The following is a 17,781-nucleotide window of genomic DNA, read 5'->3' as shown; positions in this document are numbered from 1 at the left end:
AGACTATAATGGCAAAATGCAGATTTCCCCTAAAATTTAGTTTTTTTTTTCCGGCACAATTCCGTTTGTGAACTACTGCCCTTTGCTTAAACGGCCCAGATTGGCCAAAAAAAAAACTTTGAGTTTTATAAAAAAGAATCAGTTTTCCATGACAGTGGCCATATATTTGGCCATTGGCATGCCTAAACACTATAATACATGCTTATTTGGGAGCTGTCATGCCTCCGTTTTATTTGCAGAAGTTAGAAACCAAATACATTTTGGCAAATAACACTGTTCTTGCACGGATACCTGCCTACTTGGTGAATCACTAATTTACCTCATTTGCATGTTTTTCACCAGTAAATAAGGTAATTAGCATTCTGCAGTTGTATCCATGCAGGAACAGTGTAGGCACGCTCGTGGATGTCAGATCAGCTGTTTGCTGGATCGCTCGGTGGCCATATTCTGTGCAGGAATGGCTACACTGTTCCTGCACAAAATGTTGTGCTTAATGAATTCTGGGATATGTCATTTCATCTAAAAGTCAGCATTGCAAAACAGAGCTTATCAAACACAGTTTATCTAAACTCATTTAATCTATGTCAGCAAATCTAAACAAAAAAATGTGTGGAGAGCCCCCCCTCCCCCAATTTATATATAACTAATCACAGTTGCACTAAGGTGAGACAGTAGAAGAAAGGGAAAAACACATTCTCACAAAATCAAGGGCACACAATGAAATAAAGGAAACTGATATATTACTGATAAATCTTTAAGAAAACTCATACCAGTAATCAAAACATCATAAACTTTCCTTATTATCAAAGTTATAACATGTCAAATGTATGGAAGAAAATGTGATTAGATATGTTAGAATAATTCTTCTACTTCCCCTCACTTGGCTGCCGTGCGTCCTGCTCCTGTGCTGGAATTACGCTGTGTTCCAGTTTTGTCCCTGCAACAATTTACCTGCTTGCAAACTTCTGGAAGCCTTGGAACACTAGGGCAACTAAGAAAACCCCTAACATCTCCCAGAAAAGTTTGACCTATAAAAGGCATTGAAACGCTGTGTTCCAGTTTTGTCCCTGCAACAGTTTACCTGCTTGCACCCTTCTGGAAGCCTCGGAACACTAGGGCAACTAAGAAAACCCCTAACATCTCCCAGAAAAGTATAACCTATAAAAGGCGTTGAAAGTATGTATTGATACTGACTCTAAGATGCTACACGTATATTAATTCATCTAAATAAAGTTCTAAATTTATCTAGTTTAGGCTAACTAAGCAGGCAGGCTAGCCAGCAGCCTAACCCCCCCCCCCCCACAGCCTTCAACTTTTTCTTTCATAGTCTTACCCCTTCGCATCCCTTCCAAGTCTCCATCTCCACTAAGACAAAAACATTGCTATGCCAAGAGTGGCCACCAGGTGGCGCTTCAAGAATTAACTCTGTAAAGTAATAGTTTTCTGATCTGTAATTTCCTACCCCGTTTCTGCAACCTTTCTAAAATACTAGCCTCTGCCCTGTAATTTCCTTCACCACTTCTGTAAGCTATCTGAAACAGACCCCTAGTCACTCCGTTCTCAGTCTCTTGATACACGTATCAACCACCTTTTCTCCTTTGCCCCCAGGCATCCTGCTATCAGCGACTACTACTCTCACATCCTGCCTCTCTTCCTTCCTACCTCTGCATATTGTCCACCTTTATCTGACCATCAGACTTACCTGTTGTGTTTCTCTCACTTTGCTGATTGCCTTCCTCCACATTCTGCTCTATTGTCTCTGTTACTTTGCTCCTCATCATTGCTATCTTACCCCCTCACGTCCTCCCTCCACTACTCCTGACACCATCCTGATTCTGTTTATCTACATATTTACTGCTTCTGTTCTTGTTCTCCTATGTATCTCATCTCCATTATCACTCAGGTTACCTTATTATTCCTTTTATTCTTTTCTGTCTTATCCCACTAGCTCCTCCTTATTACTCAATCTCTGCTACCTCCTTACCTCTCACACTTTTATCAATCTCACATTTCTAGACCCATATCCCGCTTATCTCTTACCCCTCCCACTGTGCCCCTACCCCCTTCCACACCTTATAAGTATACCCTTACCTCTGGTGCCGCCATCTTTCTTCTACTTCCTCTCACCTGGCTGCTGTGTGTCCTGCTCCTGTGCTGGAATTAGTAAGAGAATCTAAGATTGTTTTGTATGTAATGGATTTGCTTTTGTGATGCCTACTCGAACTCTATCTGCTGGACTGCTTTGTTATTTAACTAGTATTGTCTTTCAATGATAGCGCTATCTAAGCGCTGGTGTATTCTACTTGAAGCGACTGTATTCTGTAATTATTTGGCATTTTAAAAGCTTACTTCACTTTGAAAACCTTATTATCTTCGCAATTGTGGTATTGTTTTCTTATGCTAGCGACTGTTTCTGTAAGCGTATGGTGTTTTAGAGGCTTACTTCACCTTGTAAACCTCCTTATTAGCCTCGCGATTGTTGCATTTGCTTTTCAATGCCAGCGCTAACTAAGCGCTTGTGTACGCTGATTGCAGCGACTGATTTCTAATTGGTTTGACGTTTTAAAAGCTAACTTTGCCTTGTAAGCCTCCTGTTACCTTTGCAACTGTAATTTTCTGTGATTTTACATTGACGCCAATTGCCACCAGTGTGCTTGTTTCACCACTTTAATGAATGCCTATTTTGTAATTATGTCTCCTAATGTTCACACTTTTTTGGGTAACCCATTATTTTTACTGAAGTTGTTAACATTTAATCTGCATTACTTAAGAATAAGCTGTTTAGGACGCTTAGGAACATAGATATTGTTTTCCACACTATCTAAACTGGCTGAGCCTTCCCTGTTATTCTATACTGCAAAAGTAGCGTGATCCACGTGCAACACTACTTGCAACCTGCACAGCTACACCTAGTCCCACATTCATTTACTTTCTTAGGAGCCTCCTTATAATGTTAAAGTTTACTTACTATCTACTTACCAAATTAACTTGGATCTATTACACTAATACCATTGAAAGCAAGTGGTCATTTTAACTACTAAGTCAGTATTTCAATTCACAATAAATGCTACATTGCATCGCACAGTTGTATGTAGCGGCTCTTCTCCTGTGCTTTATGAAACCTAGCTTCCTAAGTTTAGCTAGCATAATCCTTAAGTAAATTACAACTATTTATTTATTTTTTTTTTCCTCCTCTAGTAATGTCCCCGTTTCTGCTGCCAAGGTTTGACGTAAAGCCCTTGTAAATTAATAGTTTGTACAGCCCTACTGCCTAGTAATATTCATTCTGCTCAACCTGAGCCCTCCCTTATACTCTTAACAGCTTCACAATTATAGGGCAGTATAGTAGCCAGTAAACACTATAATATACTCCTTTTCTGTGATGTAAAATGCAAAGTATCTATTTTTTAACTGCATATTCATGAAGGTACATAATTTTGTTAGTGCTACTTTGAGTTACTAATTTCATATGTTAACAGGTAACTGTCATTTTTTCTCCTTTGTGAAAATTGCTGACTGTGGAAAGTTAATAATGCTTTGAATACTAATTTTCCTCTTGTATACTGATTCATATAAGTCTGTTAGAACAAAAAAGTAATGTTGTTGATGGTGTGCAAATTACTAAACTGTGAATGTATAACTATGTTTCCCTACTGTCTATTTTGCATCTCTAAACTTTCTACCTTATCTCTCTCTCTACATATTACCAGCGCTGTGTTCCAGTTTTGTACCTGCAACAACTTACCTGCTTGCTCCCTTCTGGAAGCCTCGGAACACTAGGGCAGCTAAGTAAACCCCTAACATCTCCCAGAAAAGTTTGACCTATAAAAGGCATTGAAAATACTACACGTATATTAATTCATCTAAATAAAGTTCTAAATTTATCTAGTCTAGGCTAACTAAGCAGGCAGGCTAGCCAGCAGCCTAACCCCCCCCCCACAGCCTTCAACTTTTTCTTTAATAGTCTTACCCCCTTGTGTTAAATAACTCTTTCTCATTCCCTTCCTAGTCCCCATCTCCACTAAGACAAAACCGTTGCTATGCCAAGAGTGGCCACCAGGTGGCGATTCAAGAATTAACTCTGTAAAGTAATAGTTTTCTGATCTGTAATTTCCTACCCCGTTTCTGCAACCTTTCTAAAATACTAGCCTCTGCCCTGTAATTTCCTTCACCACTTCTGTAAGCTATCTGAAACAGACCCCCAGTCACTCCTTTCTCAGTCTCTTGATACATGTATCAACCACCTTTTCTCCTTTGCCCCCAGGCATCCTGCTATCAACGACTACTACTCTTACATCCTGCCTCTCTTCCTTCCTACCTCTGCATATTCTCCACCTTTCTCTGACCATCAGACTTACCTGTTGTATTTCTCTCACTTTTCTGATTGTCTTCCTCCACATTCTGCTCTATTGTCTCTGTTACTTTGCTCCTCATCATTGCTATCTTACCCCCTCACGTCCTCCCTCCACTACTCCTGACACCATCCTGATTCTGTTTATCTACGTATTTACTGCTTCTGTTCTTGTTCTCCTATGTATCTCATCTCCATTATCACTCATGTTACCTTATTATTCCTTTTATTCTTTTCTGTCTTATCCCACTAGCTCCTCCTTATTACTCAATCTCTGCTACCTCCCTACCTCTCACACTTTTATCAATCTCGCATTTCTAGACCCATATCCCGCTTATCTCTTACCCCTCCCACTGTGCCCCTATCCCCTTCCACACCTTATAAGTATACCCTTACCTCTGGTGCCGCCATCTTTCTTCTACTTCCCCTCACCTGGCTGCTGTGTGTCCTGCTCCTGTGCTGGAATTAGTAAGAGAATCTAAGATTGTTTTGTATGTAATGGATTTGCTTTTGTGATGCCTACTTGAACTCTATCTGCTGGACTGCTTTGTTATTTAACTAGTATTGTCTTTCAATGATAGCGCTAACTAAGTGCTGGTGTACGCTACTTCAAGCGACTGTATTCTGTAATTATTTGGCATTTTAAAAGCTTACTTCACCTTGAAAACCTCCTTATTAGCTTCGCAATTGTGGCATTGCTTTTTTATGCTAGCGACTGTTTCTGTAAGTGTATGGTGTTTTAGAGGCTTACTTCACCTTGTAAACCTCCTTATTAGCCTCACAATTGTCGCACTTGCTTTTCAATGCCAGCGCTAACTAAGCGCTTGTGTACGCTGATTGCAGCGACTGATTTCTAATTGGTTTGACATTTTAAAAGCTAACTTTGCCTTGTAAGCCTCCTGTTACCTTTGCATCTGAATTTGCTGTGATTTTACATTGACGCCAATTGCCACCAGTACGCTTGTTTCGCCACTTTAATGAATGCCTATTTTGTAATTATGTCTCCTAATGTTCACAGTTTTTTGGATAACCCATTATTTTTACTGAAGTTGTTAACATTCAGTCTGCGTTACTTAAGAATAAGCTGTTTAGGACGCTTAGGAACATAGATATTGTTTTCCACACTATCTAAACTGGCTGAGCCTTCCCTGTTATTCTATACTGCAAAAGTAGCGTGGCCCACGTGCAACACTACTTGCAACCTGCGCAGCTACACCTAGTCCCAAATTAATTTACTTTCTTGGAGCCTCCTTATAATGTTAAAGTTTACTTACTATCTACTTACCAAATCAACTTAGATCTATTACACTAATACCATTGAAAGCAAGTAGTCATTTTAACTACTAAGTCAGTATTTCAATTCTCAATAAATGCTACATTGCATCGCACAGTTGTATGTAGCGGCTCTTTTCCTGTGCTTTATGAAACCTAGCTTCCTAAGTTTAGCTAGCATAATCCTTAAATAAATTACAACTATTTATTTATTTTTTCCTCCTCTAGTAATGTCCCCGTTTCTGCTGCCAAGGTTTGACGTAAAGCCCTTGTAAATTAATAGTTTGTACAGCCCTACTGCCTAGTAATATTCCATTCTGCTCAACCTGAGCCCTCCCTTATACTCTTAACAGATTCACAATTATAGGGCAGTATAGTAGCCAGTAAACACTACAATATACTCCTTTTCTGTGATGTAAAACGCAAAGTATCTATTTTTAACTGCATATTCATGAAGGTACAGAATTTTGTTAGTGCTACTTTGAGTTACTAATTTCATATGTTAACATAGCTAACTGTTAATTTTTCTCTTTTGTGAAAATTGCTGACTGTGGAAAGTTAATAATGCTTTGAATACTAATTTTCCTCTTGTTTTATACTGATTCATATAAGTCTGTTAGAACAAAAAAGTAATGTTGTTGATGGTGTGCAAATAAGTAAACTGTGAATGTATAACTATTTTTCCCTACTGTCTATTTTGCATCTCTAAGCCTTCTACCTTATCTCTCTCTCTACATATTACCAGCGCTGTGTTCCAGTTTTGCCCCTGCATCAATTTACCTGCTTGCACCCTTCTGGAAGCCTCGGAACACTAGGGAACTAAGAAAACCCCTACCATCTCCCAGAAAAGTTTGACCTATAAAAGGCATTGAAAGTATGTATTGATACTGACTCTAAGATACTGCACGTATATTAATTAATCTAAATAAAGTTCTAAATTTATCTAGTTTAGGCTAACTAAACAGGCAGGCTGGCCAGCAGCCTAACCCCCTCCCACAACCTTCAACTTTTTCTTTCATAGTTTTACCCCCTTGCGTTAACTAACTCTTTCTCATTCCCTTCCTAGTCCCCATCTACACTAAGACAAAACCATTGCTATGCCAAGAGTGGCCACCAGGTGGCACTTCAAGAATTAACTCTGTAAAGTAATAGTTTTCTGATCTGTAATTTCCTACTCCGTTTCTGCAACCTTTCTAAAATACTAGCCTCTGCCCTGTAATTTCCTTCACTTCTGTAAGCTATCTGAAACAGACCCCCAGTCACTCCATTCTCAGTCTCTTGATACACGTATCAACCAGCTTTTCTCCTTTGCCCCCAGGCATCCTGCTATCAGTGACTACTACTCTTACATCCTGCCTCTCTTCCTTTCTACCTCTGCATATTGTCCACCTTTCTCTGACCATCAGACTTACCTGTTGTGTTTCTCTCACTTTGCTGATTGTCTTCCTCCACATTCTGCTCTATTGTCTCTGCTTGCTCCGTTCTCCCTGTGGGCTCACTCCGCTCCCCTACCCTACCTCCAATTCCCACCCACCCCCACTACTCCTACTTTTATAACCCTAGAAACCATAGCCCCGCTCAATTGACACCAGTTACACAAACCCTAATTACAACACCCATCCCCTTTAATACACCTCACCTTTCAATTACAACACTCTCTTCCACCTTTAACTCATTACAACTTACTATACTTCTCAAACTCTATCTGACCTACCATTCTTCATACTCCATCTATAACCTCACTTCCCAAATATGTATATAACAGTCAATCCTTTACAAAACCAAATACTATTCTTCCTAGTACTTTTAACTCCTCTTATTACATCCTATTTCCTAACCTTCTATGAACAACCCATACACTCCATCTCTATATTTCCCTCTTTTCAAACGTCATCATCTATAACACCTTCACCTGTGACATTCCAAAACCCCATCTATAAATCCAACTACTCTCCAGCTAAATTTCACAGACTAACTCATATTAAATTTTATAACCAGAAAACAAAGAAACTTGCCTACTACTTTGTCATAAACCTTAAACCCAAACAACAAATACTCCACAACACACTTTTAGATGGAGATATTCATCCAAACCCTGGCCCACTGCACACCCAGACCTTAACTACCAAAAACAATGACAACCCTAAACCTATACCAACAACCAAATCTACCAACTCTCTCACCATAGCTCATCTGAATATACGTAGTATTTGCAACAAAATTGCACAACTACATGCACTCTTTGATGTCAACCAATTTGACATCCTATGCCTATCTGAAACATGGCTAAAACCCACTATTAAAGACTGTGAAATTACCCAACCAGGATATAATATAATTAGACTAGACCACACAACAAAAAAGGGAGGAGGTGTTGCTATTCTTTACAAAACTCAACTACAAATCAGCACCATCAATCTGAACCTCCCCTTAAACAATAACACCGAACTAATATGCTCTAAACTTCAAGTAAACAAAAGTAGTCATCTATATTATTTGTACATATCTCCCCCCAGGAGATAACATTAACACCCTTGAGTACATTCTCAACTGGCTCACTTCTAATGTACCACAATAAACGATAATGCTAGGTGACCTAAATATCGATTAGAATCACTGCAACCACTCAAACCCCACCTCCCATATTAATCTCCATGGCTTCTCTCAACTAATTTCAGGCCCCAACCAGAATTAACTAAAGCAACAATAAAGACTCCATTTTGGACTGGATACTTACTAATACTCCCCAACAAACCTACACTTCAGGCACCCTACCAGATGATCTAAGTGATCACCTATTAACCTATATCATTAGAAAAAAAACATCATCACTTTTCCTACCTCATTCCGTACATTATGCTAAAAAAAAATTTAATTCAGAACTCTTTCTTACACAACTACACCATTGTAACTAGACTCCTCTAAAGTCACTACCTCTCAATGATGCAGTACAATACTTCAACTCCACATTCTTATCTATTTTAGATTGGCATGCACCAATATGCAAGATTAGAATCAAAACCAAACCTGCCCCCCTGGATTAGCAACAACACTAGACAACTAATCATTGAAACAAATACTGGGCTAAATGGCATACTTCCAAAAACCAAGCTGACCATCAATCCTTTAGAGAATGTAGGAACAAAACTAAAAAAGCCATACTATCTGACAAACAGAACTACTACCTTCGTATACAACAAATATCCAATAAGGAACCTAAACAAATTTGGTCCACCATTAATAATCTTCTATCCCCAGGCCAATCAATCACACCCAACCCACAGGACTCTAACCCTGATAACCCTATACAAATAGCTAATGCCTTTAACTCCTACTTCACAAATACTATACAAAATCTGGCTAGTCACCTATCTCCTGACACCTCAAATCTACATCCCTTCTCTGTTAATACACCACCCTCATTTCACTTCCTTCCCATACCTGCATCATATATTTTATCACTACTGCAAAAAATAAAACCTTCCTTCCCCTCTGAAGACAAACTCCCTGCTGAGTTTCTGCAAATAGGAACTAAAGCTATTGCTTATCCTATTTCTATACTGATAAATAGATCCATCAATCTAGGAACTGTCCCTGATATCTGGAAAATATCCCACTACACAAAGGGGAAACTCTATTGAACTGTCTAACTATCGTCCCAATGCTTTATTATCCCCTATTGCCAAAATCTTGGAAAAATGTATCCATAAACAACTCCTAAACCATCTTCTCCAAAACAACCTACTTGCTAACTGTCAACACGGCTTCAGACCCTCCCACAGTACCATCACTGCTCTGCTCTCATTCACAAACACCATCAACACTAACCGCAACTTAAACAGTCTTTCATCTGCACTGTTCATTGACTTGTCTAAAGCCTTTGACATGGTGAATCACAAAATGCTCTTACACATTCTCAATTCTCTCTCACCGGATCCTAACAGCATAACTTGGTTTAAATCTTACCTCGAAAACCATCAACAAGCAGTAGTCTGGAAAAACTCACTATCTGACCACCTTCCTATCTCCCTAGGTGTTCCACAAGGCTCTATCTTAGGTCCACTTCTTTTTTCTACCTTTATCAATGACCTTCAATCAGCTATCCCTTTTTCTAACTGTATTCAATATGCAGGTGACTCCACTATTATCTGCACAGCTATCTCTCAAGCTGAACTTCAGTCTCTTACCCAAAAAGCCTTTAACACAGTAGAACAATGGTTCTCCCAACGCTGCCTTCTACTCAATCCAAAGAAAACAAAACTTCTACTCTTCTCACCAACGCGTAACCAAATCCCCCTAAATTTCTCTATCACTTCCATCAACAATACTAGTATCTCTCCCGACACCACCACAAAAATACTAAGAATTACAATAGACAATAAACTCAATTTTGAAAATCACATTAACTCTACTATAAAAACTGTGAACAAAAAGATAGGAACCCTTTATAGAATCAAACCATTTCTTACTCCAGCTACTAGAATTACCCTAGCCAAAACCCATCTAATATCTACTTTACTCTATGCATGTCCTATTTACACCAACCTGTCAAAAAAAAAACCTTAATAAACTAGTTATATCCTACAACATTGGTAGATTTGCTACCGGATCTCCTTTTAGGACCCACCACTGTATTAATCTAAGACAACTTGGCTGGCTAGAACTTCCCAATCAGATTAAACTACAACAACTAATAATAGCTCACAAAACCCTGTACCAACCCACTAAAACTCCAATACTCACCAGCCTTATTACCCCTTATTATATCCTTAAATATCTACACTCCTCCAATAAATTCCTGATCAATTGGACTACACCTAATAGCTCTGCAGGAGATGGCTTATTCTCCAACTCAGTTGGGAAACATTGGAACAAATTACCCGCTGATATCTCATCCCTGACTTCTCTTCCTATTTTCAAGAAGAATCTCAATTTGTACCTTAAAAAATGGCTATGCCCCTGCATTAATCCAGACTAGCCTTGCTCTTCTGTCTGCTATCTCCCTTTCCCTCTCCCTCTCCCCCTTCTTTACCCAATAACCCAGTTGATGTTTCCTAAGCTCCACAATTACACATTAAGACAGGGAACTTACCCAATGAATAAGTACCACATTTTTTTTTCTTTCCTCTCTTCTTGTATATTTTGCCTCTCTTTCATAAAAGTAACTATTTTTTAGACCTAGGAAAATAACCTATTCCTCAACTCACCCTATTCTTTCTCTGATACCTTTCCTATCTTTCCTTCACCTCCTTTCTTACTTTATCCTTCTTTCATATTAGCTACTTTATAAAATATTGTTCTTTGCCCATCCCAAAAAAAAAAAAAAATTCCTTTTTTATTTTGTTTTTTCCTGCTTAGTGTTTTACTCTTATAACTTTTATGTAGACTGATTTTTTTAACTATGTATTAATACTTGGAGCTTTTCTCCCCAGGCCTCTACTGAAAATGGACATATATCCAGTTAGACTAGCCCAGTCAACAAATGAAAAATAAATAAATAAATAAAATAAAATATATAGGTGTATTTTACATGATCAAAATCTCAAGTGATCGACTTTCATATGGCCAAGACCATATGATCGAACATTTGAACCATCGATCATGTAACAAAAAAAAAATACAACAAACAAAAGAAAAAAAAATAAATGTGTCTAGCAGGGGCTCAAGCCCTCCTGCACCCCCATGTGGGAGGGCTGCACCCCCCACACCCAAACCCCGCTACTTAAATATACCAACTCCGTGATCGCACTACATTGGGGAAATGGGAAATCTTCCCATTCCGTGCTGTATGGAGATCTCCATTCAGACCATTCGAGCTTTTAAAAGCTTGATCATATGGTCTCGGCCATATGAAAGTCGAGCTTTTAAAAGTTAGACTATCTGAAAGGGAGTCATCTATATATATATATATATATATATATATATATATATATATATATATATAGATATATATATATATATATATATATTTATTTATTTTTGTCTTTCGGCTTTTCCCAGTTAGGGGTCACCACAGAGGAACTCCGGTCCGCTAATGGCTGTCAGTAGATTTTAATGAACACCGAGGTGCCAGCTCGACATTCAACCTTCAACAAAGGCACACCCATTTACACACATCTTTCAAACACCCACCCAACCACAGGAAGGACATGCAGACTCCACACAGAAGGCACTCCCCGCACTCCAGCCGAGAATCGAACGGGAGAACCTCTTGCTGTGAGGCAACAATGCTACTGCTGCACCACTGCGAAAACACAATATATATATATATATATATATATATATATATATATATATATATGTATGTGTATATATATATATATATATATATATATATATATATATATATATATATATATATATATATATACATATATACATATATATATATATATATATATATATATACATATATATATATATATATATACATATATACATATATGGGTGCCATTGGTTTGGTCGCAGCACACATTAATCATATGCAGATGTTTTTAGCAATTTTCATTGGTGCACCTTTTTGTATACCTCCTGTTCACACTTATAGCTCCTTATGGTGTCCAGATCTTTTTGGGTCTGGTTTCTTTAGGTAAGTGATTTACCAGATAATAACAAGCAGTATTAGAAAGTATGAGAAGTTATTAGCAAAATGATGCCAAGATTGTTAATCTAGGATGTCTTGCAGCACAGAATTTAATCACTGTTTGTCACTTATTACTCATATTTTCAAATTTATTTTCATATTTTCTAATCTGAGAGCACCACATGTTATTGAGGGGTATAGTATAATATGCTATGGTGAGAGAAAGGAAAATTCATTGTCAGTAGCTTTTTGTATCACACTGTATCTGCCACATTGCTAGTTGTTTATTAGTAGCTATGAAAATAAACAATATATTTCCATATGTACTTAATACTTCAAAACGAAGTCACTAACAAACCATTGTATGAGATCAGGTAAACCTTACATGTTTTTGAAGAAAACTATCTTTGAAATTTTCACTATAAGTTAAACATCTTGAGCAATACCTATTGTTATTTATAGTTATAATTATGCATTTAAGCATATGTTTCATATTTCTGTAAATGTCTCAGTAAACATGAACCCATATAGTAACTTCTTGTTATATGAACGCTTATGTCTGGTTAACAAAGATGATCTAATAATGTATGTCTAGATTGTACCAGTCTCCAAGATATGGCAATTTGTTTCTGAAAGGATAGTAAAAAATATAATTTTGTGTTCATGTGCATTATAATATATTCTAGTATTTATGGAAAGACTATGAATGCACTGGCTATTATCACAATAAAGAATACTTCTTACTGATAACATTGTTATTTGTATAGTTTAATGCTGTTTACTGTTCATCAAATATTTACTTTTGTTTATCTTATGCTTTTTAAGTTTATTTTTCAGAAAATGCTCTGGAATGCAATATGTGTATAGGCTGCTAGAGGTGTTACATTCCACATCACATTAGTGTTACTCATATACATGCATACATATATCTGCTTGTATGCATATATACATATGTAGGGACACATGCCTGCATGTACCTAAATTACGTCTATGTGCAGATATATGGTTGCCCTCACATATTTAATACCCCATTATAATAAAGACAATGTAAAGACAATAGAAAAAGTACTTACTGTAGAACTCTAGCCTTCTGTCCTGAACCTGTGTTACTCACCAAGCCAGCTGGTACCTCCCCCCCACCTCTGGAAATCATTGTAACTGTGCTAACAGTGCTGCACTGATCAGGGACTTACAGTGAGGGATGACAGGGTAACCCTCATCTCCTGCCAGATACCTTCTTTCACTCCATGTTTGCTGCTGCCTATTCTACAGGCATGACTCCTGCAGTAGGTAGAGAAGTATCTTTGTCTCCTTTAAGTCCAGATTGAGGCTTGACCCTGAGCCTTTACAGCTGCTGCCATCCTGTGATGTGTCAATACAAAACAAAATAGTGTTGTCTCTTCTTACACTCAGTCACTATCTTCATTCACAAAGCAGTGCCTGCAGTTACTAAATCTGCCCCCAATATTTGATGAGCTCTGACAGAAGGCCCTACACCTACAAGTTTACTGAGAATTTTGTCATTGTTTAATGTAAGCATATTTATCATGTCGAACCTTGCTTATTATTGACGTTAAATACATGCCTGCTCTGTGACCAAAAATCTCTATGAAATAGTCCATGGACTCTACAAACCTCTTACTAATTTGGTCACTGTCTCTCATTGCTTGTCCAGTAGGCTGTATGGAATATGCTATATTTTTAGTCTCAGGAAATGAAGGATAACCTGTGTTACTTGCATCTCTTTGGTAACTGCTTTGTTCTGGTTATAAACTGATTGAGCTCAGTTCTAAATTGACCAAAAGGTTCCAGCATTCCTATAATAGTAGCATTGCCCTTATAACCTACATAGATACTATCAATAAAGCTAGAGATAATGGCAAACTAGTCTATGCCTTATTTCTAGACTTGTCTAAAGTGTTTGACACAGTTTGTCACAACAAACTTCTACTTCAAATGTCCTCACTAGGTTTCTCTCATCCCACATTTTTGTGTTTCAAACGCTATCTAATAGGTATCAGTCAGTAAAATGTCAGCCCACAGTCTCTCCTTACCTCCCAGTCACTAATGGTGTACCACAGGGCTCTATCCTTGGTCCCCTCCTCTTTAATATTTTCACCAACATCCTGTATACTTACTTACAACAGGCCACCCATATACAATACGCAGATGATTCCACTCTCATATGCACATCTGACAACATGGTACACCTCTAAAAAAATTACTCAGGAAGCTTTAACAGCCACTGAAACATGTCTTCTTAACTCACAGCTCATGCTCACTCAAAAACACCAAACTCCTACTTTTTCCACAATCCCTCTTTCATGAAAAAATAAAATTTAAAGGCCTTTCTCTTGATAATACAACAATTGAAGTCACTTCTCATAGTAAACTATTAGGGGTGTTAGTGACTGATAATCTTACATTCAACCTGCATATACAGAATTGCATAAGAAAAACTCATCAAAAACCAAGGATGCTTTACAGAGCAAAAAACATTCTCACTGACGCAACACAAACTACACTTGCCAGTATTTATCTCTTCCTCACTCTTCTTTATGGTGCTCCCATACTTACTAACCTCCAGGCTTCACAAAAATTAAAACTTGAACAATGCTGTAACAAAGTTGCTAAATTTGCAGCAAATATCCCTTTCAGAACTCACCATTATACAGCATTGAAAAGCCTAAATTGGTTAGAGCTGCCACATCAGCTAACATACATAGCTTCTTACCAGCTATAAAATTATTCATCTGCCTGTCCAGCACTAAAAAAACATTCTACAAAAGTATGCTCCCAGTTGGACATTGCGATCCAGTGACAAAAAACTCCTGTCTTTCTACAAACCTAGCAAATCTGCTGGGCATTTTCTGTACTCATACAAGGTTGCTAAGGCCTAGAACTCCTTATCTGTAGCCATCAGGCCTATACCCTCCCTCTCATCTTTCAAAACCACTCTGAAAGACTTCCTAGTTAAAACCTGTCTTTGTTCTTGCTCAAATCCAGGATAAAATATATCCCTAAATGTGAACAAGTACCTTTTCATTCCTTATACCACCTTACTCTCCCTTCTTCATGTATTTCCTTACTGCTATATAATTCTCTTCCCTGACTTTCTCTCTAAATATACTATGTCTGTTTTTCCCTCACTTCATACTGCAATTCCTATTTGTATTATACTAATTTATCTTTAATTTCTCTACAAACTGTCTAAAATTTCTCTAAATATTAAATGATTGTCATATACCTTGTATCAATTTTTAACCAATGTTTTTAGATTATCCCCGGGATTCATGAAGCTTGCGCCAGGCACAGGCATAGCGTAGGTGGTATAACGCCAAATATGGCAGTCGAGCGATTCAGGTATGATCCAATTCCACTTGCACTACCGGCGTACACCAGAACTGCGCAGCCCCCGGCTTAGGTATGCTAATCACCCCATGTGCAGTGTCACACCATGCAAATGAAGGCATATAGCGATTCATGAAGTGGTGCAGGCGTAGCGTAAGCCCACGGAAATGTAAACCAAAAAACACGGTTTACATTTTCCCAAACAGAACATCGGAGCTATGGAAGAGGGCCAGACCCAGGTATCACAATGTTAATATATGCCAGTGGCGAAATACACAGCCAATGGCATAAGAAAAGATGCACAACACATAAATAACACCATTTAATGTCATGTCCACAGTAACGCACAGCACAACCGCAGGGCATGTGTGCGGAAGCTGTAACATAAAGAAATAATATAAAAATGTCATAAAATCGCAACATAATAGAAATCAGGTTTACAGCATAATACACAATGGTAGGCATGGAACACCACAACCAAGGTGCAAGGGTTGCTAAGGGCCTGCGATAGTGTTCGACACGGTAACTATGAATTAGTAGTCAGTGCCATGCAAATGAGGCAGATAATACTGAATCGCAAATGTCCCGCCGGATGACGGTTGTACCATACGGTGCAGCGGTATAACACTGAGGAGTGGCGCAGAGGAGATACATGACATCAGCAGAGGGGTGCGCCACCGTAGCAGTAAGCACATTGGAGCAATGCAAATCTGGCCTGTCCATTGCTAAGCAAAGCTGCAGGACAGGGGTGGGGAGGAAGGTATAGAATCGTTAAGCTGAGAGCACACATGGTGCCCAAAAGCGCATGTGTACGGGGATGAAAACGTGCCCGAAACCCAGTAATCGGATGCACGCACCGCAAACAATAGCACAAACAGGAAGGTCATGGGAAGAAAAGAAAGAAATGCGGAAGTAGGTTAATTGGAGTACTAATGAGCAATAAACACCAATCAACCCACGATGGCCAATCGATGGCAGCTGACAAGTCTGCTTGCAGAAACCTGCAAAACAGGATAGGGGAGGCATTGGAATGCAAAGAAAGGAGGGGAGGTATTGGATTGCAAAGATAGAAGACCTGACACAGCAGAGCTAAGCAAACCGACAGCAGACCGGCAGTAGCACACATAACGCAAGATACGCCAGGTCCAGGAAAGTACAAATGAAAGTAGGCTGCAGGATGCACGCCAGAAAATGGAAGGTGCAACGTGCAGAAATGTAAAGGGAAGGTCAAGAGGTAATCCACGGCAGGCAAATGTAATTCAACACCAATGGCACCACAATAGTAGTTCCGGCAGTAAAACACATAAGATACCCTGTAGCTACGATCGTACATACACACCCTATGACATCATCGGTGTTCACAGCAGGCGTAGCGTATAAAGTGTGAAAGCACCCAACACACACCTGTGTATTCCCAAACACTGCACCATAGGTGTAAACACACGGGAAAATTTTAAAATGTACATGTTGGGAGCTGCCATAGCTGTGATTCATCAGCATGTGTTAGAGACTGACGGTGTTGTGGAGGATGATGCCGACAACCACCGCAGGCCTCGGATGAGAAGGAGAGTGTTCAGACCAAGGGTAACTTACTAGGGGCTACATGACCTGGAGATAGTAGAGCGTTACAGGGTGGACAAGGACATGTTACAGCAAATAGTGGAGCTGTGCCGGCCATGCCTGAGAACCAGAAACAACAGAGGGGAACCCATCCCAGTGGACACGAAGGTATGTGTAAGCCTTCGAATACTGGCCACACGTACCTTTCAAAGGCCAACTGGAGATATAATGGGTATCTCACAGGCATCAGCATCCAGGGTACTACACCAGTTCCTGGATGCCATGTTACCACATGCCAATGAGCAGATATACTTCCCCCGAACTCAGGAGGAGTTGGCCAGCAATATGCGCCACTTCCACCATGTGGCACACTACCCGGAGGTACTGGGTGTGATAGACTGCACGCACATACAAATCAAGTCACCACCCAGTGAGCATGGTAAGCGCTACATAAACCACAAGGGATTCCACTCCATCAACTGCCAGGTCATGTGCAATGCCCAGGGCATTATCATGGATGTGTGTGCTGGCAGCCCTGGAAGCTACCATGACTTCAATATCTAGCATGCCTCACAGCTGTATCAGGTATTTGTCAGGGGGACATCCCACATGGCCATCTTGTGGGGGATGCTGGCTATGCACTGGAGCCATGGATGATGACTCC

The sequence above is a fragment of the Protopterus annectens genome, chromosome 10.part0 (assembly GCF_019279795.1).
Source record: "Protopterus annectens isolate FY-2018-M chromosome 10.part0, PAN1.0, whole genome shotgun sequence".
NCBI lineage: Eukaryota > Metazoa > Chordata > Ceratodontiformes > Protopteridae > Protopterus > Protopterus annectens.
The sequence above is the reverse complement of the archived record's forward strand: the minus strand, read 5'-3'. Positions refer to the sequence as shown.